At 39.7% G+C, this 8,751-nt stretch overlaps 1 pseudogene; it reads right to left on the reverse strand.

Annotated features, from left to right (window-relative positions):
- Positions 1–3,057: 3,057 nt before the first annotated feature.
- Positions 3,058–7,511, reverse strand: LOC127216117 (E3 ubiquitin-protein ligase MSL2-like; annotated as a pseudogene).
- Between the last annotated feature and the right edge of the window lie 1,240 nt (positions 7,512–8,751).

Genomic DNA, 8,751 nt, shown 5'->3' on the forward strand with positions numbered 1-8,751 from the left:
TGTATGGCCACTTTACCAGTAATTATTGTTATGCAATCTAAAATACATTCACTAAAATATCTTCCCTTAGATAGCAAATATTACCTACTCAGTTTTTTGTTCTAGCAAATATTACCTACTCAGTTTTTTGTTCTAGCTTCATTTGTTTATTCATGATTGCTTCTTCTTTTCTACCTGCCTTTCCCCAATCACTTTAAATCCTTTATATTTTAATATTATTTCCTTCTCATATGCATTTATTAATTTTACTTTTATAAATTTCTTCACTTCTTTAATTCTTTCTTTATTCCTTTTTTCTACCATCCTTCTTTCCTTGCCCCCCTTGGGAATGTCTTTTTAAAAACAAATATGGTATTACTTTTTCATTTTTTATTTGAATTTGAAACAAGTTTGTTTTACATGTCAATTCCAGTTCCCTCATCTACCAATCCTCTTCCATTTCCCCCACCCAACCCCATCCCACCATGATGATGCTCCCAAGAGAGGGTGAAGCCTTCCACAGGAGACTTAAATGTGTGTCATATCATTTGGATCATTGCCTAGGGCCTCCCCCATATGTCTATGGGGAGATAGGCTCCAAAAGTTTCTTCATATATTAGGGATAAATACTAAAGGCCATTACTAAAGGCCCCATAGATTGCCCAGTCCTCCTAAATAACACCTACATTCAGGGGCCTGTTACACTCATATTCTGGTTTCCCAGCAATCAGACTGGGTTTGCATGAGTTATGCTTTGTTCAGGTCAGCTTATTTTGTGGATTTTTTCAGCCTGGTCTTGAAACATTTGCTCATCACTCCTCCCTCTCTGTAAGTGTATTCCAGAAGTTTGTCTCAGTGTTTAGCTTTGGGTGTCTGCTTCTGCTTCCATCAGCTATTAGGCGAAGGCTCTAGGATGGCATATAAGGTAGTCATTAATCTTGTTACCTTGGAAGGGGATTAAAGATAGCCTCTCCACTAGTGCTTACATTGTTTGTTGTTTTCATTATTGTAGGTCTCAGGGAATTTTCCTAGTGCCAGATTTCTCCTTAAATCTATAATGGCTCCCACTTTTAGGTTATCTCTTTTCTTCTTCTAAAATATTCTTTGCCTGTCGTCATCTTCCTATTCCTTCCTGACCACATTCACAGGAAAGGAAACCAGGATACACTACAAAACAAGAGGTGTCATCTGCTCTGTGTCCAATAGATGCTTGTCCATGTCTTTATGAGCTGAGTAACCATCATTGAACATGCTGTGTGCCAAATCAAAACAACTTCACACATCAGATCTCACTAGATGGTGAATGCAGCAGAAACTGGAACTTCCCTAGCAGAATTTTTCTTAAAATTAGCACCAACAAAGCAGCAACTTTTTGAAATCACAGGGTTACATCTACTCCTAGTCAGTCCTTATTTACTTGGGCAATGCACTTTCAAGGAACTGACTAGACTTCCCTTCAACAGAATTTTTGCCTTCCCCATAAAGTTAATAGAAAGAAATACATTAAAATTCAAACACAGTTTGCATTTACATGCAAAATAATATTCTAAAGAAAATCTTCCAAGATTTACACCCACCTAAATGCACAAGCTTCATCAAAGACATTTTATTAAGTCCTTCATAAAGAAGCCTTCCTTAACAACAGCACCCTTCAAAAGCAAAAAAAAAAAAAAAAAAAAAAAAAAAAAAAAAGGGAGCATATTCAATGTAATGCCTGTGGCAAATAAACGGGAATTAGAACAATCAAATAAATCATCAATGGCTATAAATATAGTGCATAAATCTGGGCACATTTGGGGCATTATTCCAAAATTATTCTAAGTAGAACCCAATTTTTAAGTCTTTTTATATTTTACAAAATATGTCATGAACTATATAAATTCAATTATGTTCAGAATAAAACAACTCTTTATTTAACAAGTAGAACATTGCTCAAGTGAAAGGAATTAAAATTTTGTCATAGAAGTAAGTCAGAAAATTAGAAAGGAGGCTGAACTCATAAATAAGTAAAGCATAAACAGCTTAACATTAGTGGTCTGACAGAATTTATTTGTTCACTTTTTAAAGAGAGATTTCTTTTAAAAGACACATTTCTTAAAACATCCTAATGAGTGGTTAATTTTTTTTCATAATACTGTTCATGCTGCTGATTTAAGAGCTGCTACATACAAGCCAGTAACCAATTTTCATGGTCAGACGTGGTATTATGTCAGTGCAAAAGTAGAGGTGGTCACATCAGCTTTTCATCAGGAGAAATTTCTCTGTGGCATCAGAAATCAGAAGGCTGCACCAAGTCTCCTGATAAACTAATGACTATTAAAACAAAACAAAAACTAGAACAATCTTTATGAACTTACTAGATGCCACTTCCTTATATTTAAACATCAACTTTGATTATGCTAAAAGCATGATCAAAAACAATGTGGTTATTTGTAGTGGGATATTCACATTGTCTCTTTCTGTGGCACTGACCATGCCCATTGGGGGGTGGAGCCAGGGGCAGAAGGAACCTGTGGAAGGAGTTCTGAGGAGGAGCAGGGGGAACACTCTCTTGCTGATGGGTCAAGGAGAGGAGAGCATCTGGTGAAACTTGCTGGTGTTCATCTGTCTAAGTTGTAAGTTATTTCTCCCTGAATAAACATCTATTCGGCCTATTTGTTTATCCTCATCCTTATTTGACCACAATATCTGGTGTCAGAAGTGGGATACGAACACATGCCTCCATTCACTGACCACGCCCATTGGGGGTGGGGCCACAGAAGGAGACAAAGTGAATATCCCACTACAGTTATTGTTTTTTTCTTTGACAAAGTTCATTTTGTATAAATCAGTTGCATCTTGCATCAGCATTTGTTCTCAAACTATGAGGTTCTGTAAGAACTGAGAACATATAATAGTAGGGTTACTCCTGCATTGTATGCACACTGATTCCAAGACACTAACGCATATAACTTAGCAATGAAAACACTCGATTCAAGCGATTTATACGCAGGAACTCCGGCAAGTTAAACCAACAGAATCATAGCTGCCATAAAACTGTATCTATTTCCTACCAGGTGTAGGCTTCAAGTCACTGAGTTAACATTCAAATCTCATATCCATAGATTCATTCAATCTTTTGTTATCATTTTTACTGGCAGCTAAAAATGTCTGTAACGAATAAGGTTTTTCCTCCTGCTGCTAGCCTTGTCCCGCCGCTGCGCCAGCCCGAATTAACACACTGATACTCTGTATTTGATATTATGCTGTTGGTCAGTTACTAGTTTCTTATCGGCTAGCACTGTTTTAAGTATTAACCCATTTCTATGTATTTCCAAGTGGTCTTACCTAGAGTGGATGAACGGCGGTTCTGTTTTCTCCAGACTCTCCATCTTGACTCCTCTTTCCTACTTCCCTCTATCCTCCTTGTCTCCTAGTCCCTCCTATCTTCCTTCCCTATTGGCCAACAGTGCTTTATTCATTAATCAGTATGAGAAACATATATACATAATGGCTTCTCCCATTATCTCCTCTTTTCTGTCTAAAATGAAAAGAAGTGTTTTAACCTTAACATAGCAAAATATATAGCACAACAGTTACCAAGTAAGAATCACAGTTAACAATAATTAGTCCATTAACATTTAGCATGATTTGAAGAAAATATTCCATCACCTATCCTATCTTTGTGTGTCTAAAGTCCTATATGTACCTAATCTTTAAGCTTAACTAAGGAACACTATAACCATAACTATCTGTCTTCAACTCCATCAAAGACAACAGAAGGATAATATATAAACTCTAGAAATGACGGAGACATCTCGCCTTGTCAGTCACCTGAAGTTTTTCTGTAATCTTCCATCTTCAGCCCATATTCCATAGTGTGTCTGGAAGACTCTTCAGTAAAGCAGGAAACTTTAAACTGTCTTCTTGTACTGGCAATCCGTCAGTAATTTTCTCTGTCTGGCACTCTTCCATGAAGCAGGAACTCTGCAGCAATTTCCATCTTGAATGAGAAGTCACTTTTTGTGGGTCGTGAAAGTCCAGTTTATACAGCATAAAGTCAAACAGTCCCGACAAGAGCAGTATCTTGTTCAAATGGCTAGTCTTGCCATACTGAAAGCAAACTTCATAACCCATTTCTTCGATGTCCATCTTCGTTTCTGATGCAGGTGGTATTGCCCGGAGCAGTTATGTCTCACTGTCAAGAAAAACCCTAAACCATTTTAAATGCCATATTCTGTAGGTCTTTGAAAGGTTTGAAGAATTCCTATCTCTCTCAAATATATCTCTGTGTATCTTTAAAAACCTAACTAACTTAACTCTAAGCTTTGACTATCCTAGGTAATTATTTATAATCTGTAATACATTATACATACAATATACATTACATTTATAAGTGAGCTATATAAACACAATACCTAAACAAGAGGAGAAATTTACATATCACAAAATTGACCTTAAATTTGGATCAATAAATGAAAATACATTCCAAAGCAAAGTAATCATATCTATACCATAATCCCCTTTTTGCCTTTAAAAACATATTGGTTGTGATCATTAACCATTTATGACCAACCCCATTAAAATGAAAACAAATATTTATAAACAATATTTTGGAATTTGGGCGTTGTTCTTTCCAAATTACTTCCTGCTGATAGGGGGCGCTGTCATAGGGATCCTAAGAAGATACAGAAATCCTGGCTGTAGTCTGCAAGGCTGGCTCGTTCAAGCTGTTTTAAATGTAGGATCACCTGGTATGCTGTTTCAGGGGGTCTGGCTTGCTCAAACGACATTAGTCTAGAAGGGATCCAGAGCTTTTCATTTTCTGTGGAAACAAAAATAGAAATCCTTTTCCCCAGTAACTTGTACTTGAACTTAAATTTTTGAGTCAAAGCATTTTTAAAATATATAAATTGGATTGATCCAGCACCATTTGTTTTAACAGTTGTAATTTCCTAAGCAGTCAAAAGATACAAAGACAATATAACACCATATAGTAACCAGATTCTCTCTGAGTTTTCATCTTTACGTGGCTTTATTATTACTCTGTTTTTTTACATTTTATTTTTTGAGGCAGGGTTTCTCTATGTAACTCTTATCTGTCGTGGAATTTACTCTGCATACCTGGTTTACTTTGAAATGACAAGAGATCTGCTTACCTCTGTCTCTCAAATTCTGGGATTAAAGTTGTGTGCCACCACACCCAGTTCCTCTTTGTCTTTTTAATACCATTTAATTTTTTCCCTACGTCTATGTATATTTTAAAACACAATGAAAACCTTTAGACGTTTTTTCTTAATATGATTTTGTCTTTACTATAAATGTTTATATTTTTCTGGCCATGTGTCTTTTATCTGGTAAACAACAATATTGCTGAAATGAAAGTCATATTTTTCCTGCTGTGGTTTACCAAAGATGGCAGCAGGTACTTTTTCCGCCAGCACTGAAAGTTGTGCCCACGGCCTTGGTCTGCACTGTCATTCAGCAAACATGCTGCCGGTTTGGAGATGTGGTCGCTGCCATTGCCATCTCTCATACACAGCAATACATTGTTAGCTGCGATTCTATAAAGCCATGTGGTTTTTTTGCGGCTTTTGCTGAGTCAGGAACCGTCCCTTAAAGGAGCCGCGCAAATATCTAATTGTCTCTCACAAAGCAGAGTCCAACCGAGAAAAACACTGCTACCAAAAAACCTTGTTTGTCTCTGTTCTAAAACCTTTTTAAGCTTTTGTTAAATTTTAAGTGGGCACCATATGTAAGGAGTGTGGTTTTTTTCTGCTGCTGCCAGTCTTGTCCTGCAGCCGCACCAGCCCCAATTAACACACTGAGACTCGGTATTTGATATTATGTTGTTGGCCAGTTACTAGTTTCTCATTGGCTAGCTCTGTTTTAAGTATTAACCCATTTCTATGTATTTCCATGTCGTCTTACCAAGAGCAGAGGAACTGCGGTTCTGTTCTCTCCAGACTCTCCATCTTGACTCCTCCTTCCTAATTCATCTATCCTCCTTGTCTCCTAATCCCTATTATCTTTCTTTCCTATTGGCCAACAGTGCTTTATTCATTAACCAGTATGAGAAACATATTTACATAGTGGCATCTCCCATCAAATGTCATTACTGGGGACCCTGTGACATTGGTACACTGGTACTGGTACTTGTGTTGCGCACAGCATTGCTGGTCACATTAACACCCAATGTGAGTCTGCTCTGCTCCAAGGCCTTTGCTGGAACAGCAAATGCCTCCAGCTTTTTCTCCCCATTGGCCATGTAGGAGTTCTGGCAGACACAACATCTGCAATGTACGCAGGCTCTCTGGTTAAAGTAACAACGGCAGCACTGTCTGCTGCATGTAAGATTACTTGGATATTGCATATCATGCCCACATTTACATCCTTTCCTTCCCTGAGGCTTTTTGTACACAGTCATGGTAGGACTTCCTGGCATGACATGATGATTAAGAATCTTTGCCTTTCCTGCCTTGTCTTTTTTAAGAATACCTGGCTTGGGTTTAGAGTGGGATTTCTAGGATCCATGTTCATGACTATTTTTCATGCTTTTAGTAGATAAAAGTACACTTTTAGTGGTCTTGGGTGTTATGCCTCCATTGGAAACTGTAGCTATAGGTTGAAGGATGATTTTCCTTTCATGCTTCACCGTCACAGGAGCAGAAGCCCCAAGTGTTATGCCTCTGATAATGGTAGAAATTGGAAGTGGCTGAACTTTTTCACTGTCAATTTCAGATCTGGTTCTTTTTCGATTCAACTTTGCTACCTTTGGAGTTGCTGCTGTACTTGCTAACACATGAGGTGTAGAGCTGGTAGACATAAAAATATTATGGTTAAGAGACTTGCAAGAAAGCTTCAAAAAAGTTTCATTGGATACAGTGGCTTCCAAATTTGTATACAAATTAGGACATCTAACTTCTGTATTTGAAACAGTCTCCAAACTGCGGATTACTTCCTCATCACTCAGCAAAAAAGAGTCACCAGGTTTTGTCTCTTCACTGAAACTCCAGATATCAATAACTGTGGAGCACAAATCAGTGGTTACCATGTCACAGACAGGTGACAGGCTCTCAGACAGGTACTCAGTTTTTATATCAACAGTATTACACATGTCAATCATATTTGGATGTTCGGGTGAGGAGATATTTATACCAAATCTATCTATTGAAAGTCCTTTGTAATTAGGGCAAACCATTGACAACAGAACTGTCAATAGCAATGCTGAGGGTGCTTTCAGATGTTGGAGATAAATTAGCATGGGGATCTGCTGTGGGTTATAAGGTTGAAGGTAAAGGGGAATGTGTCAAAGACAGAGTGAAGGATGAGTCTGAAGGTTTCTCTGTGTCCTCACAAAACAATGATCCTTCATTGAGTAAAGCTAAAATATCAGAAGAACAGTCAACTGCTTCTCGTATGTCCTGTGCCAGTCTTGTCTGGGTTATATATTCACATAGTTTCTTGTAGCAGTTTACTAGGATGCTTAACTGCTTGTTTTCCTCAAAGTGCTCATAGTCTATGCACCAGCTACATGAAGGTTTCATCATCATTTTCTTGCCTTTACAAGTTTTGCAGACATTGTGTTGACAGGTGGATTTGGTGGGTGCAATAGGATCTTGTAGCAAATGTCCACAAACACAGCAAGAGAGGGACTGTCGCAAGTAAGGCAGGATACTGATAATCTCTTGAAATGCCTTGGGGTCTCCAGGGTCATGATTGAGCACTAGGCTGCTGGCGGAAATTTAGAGAGCAGTAACATTCACAGGGTTCATTGCCAAAACTTGAACACCAATGGCTCTCAGTTGAAAAAAAAATCCGGATGCAAGTTTCTGAGCAGCCAGGGAACAATGTCGAGTTTACAACTATTAGGAGAAATCTGAGCCACACCACTGGCCAAAGAAGCAACTAAAATCCATGCGAGTGTGCAAAGCTAAAGCTTCCTCCTACACATGGGGCCTCGGTGCCCCTCCTCTGTCCCTTAGTCCTGCAGACCAAAGAGAGAGGAAACTAGTGAGCAACCAGCTTTCAAGTTCAACCAAGGTGGCCACATTGTATGATCTGGCCTGGAATGGCACTTGGTTTAGCCCTGTAGCTACCTGGTGGCCTGGGCTTGAGCAGCATATCTGGCAGCAGATTTACCTCTGGACGAAGCTGCAGAGCATCAGTATGGACCTGATGGGTTCCAGGTGAATACCCATATCTCCAGCCAGGGGCCCTTACTCCATTGCAGTGCCTGCAAAGAGCCAGTGGTATGATAAGGACTACCATGCAGGAGTTGAGTGCCAAGAGCTTAGGCAGTGGTGGGTGTGGCTGCTGTAATCTTGCAATGCTATATATGGGGTCCATTCTGTGCCTCAAGCAGGAGGAAAGAGGCCCCTGCCCAAAAGGGAGACCTGGGAGAAAATGTGCGGGCCCAAGGTTCTATGAGTGGGCACAAAACAGGCCCAGCTAGCAGTGGCTCCACCACTCAATCCTAGGTTCCAAACTCAGGAACACCATCACAAGTGCAGGCCACTCACAGCCCCGTCATCTTTTCAGAACCGCACTGATGACTCATCCAGCTCTACTGCCACTGCCACTGCCAGCTGAGCCATGGCTTAGGTGAGTTCACTGCTCCAGGCCACCACCACAGCCCAGCAAAGAGACCCTCTGCAGTACCCTCCCTTGGGCCTGGCCACCCTCACCTTCACTTCATGCACAGCTCTACTACATACTGCTCTGGTTGTGGTGGATGCTGCAGTGCTTCAGGTCTGTCTGGTATCCTAGAACAGAGCATGCTTAGTGCAAGCC

Source organism: Phodopus roborovskii, unplaced genomic scaffold (genome assembly GCF_943737965.1).
Source record: "Phodopus roborovskii unplaced genomic scaffold, PHOROB, whole genome shotgun sequence".
In the NCBI taxonomy this organism is placed as follows: Eukaryota; Metazoa; Chordata; class Mammalia; order Rodentia; family Cricetidae; genus Phodopus; species Phodopus roborovskii.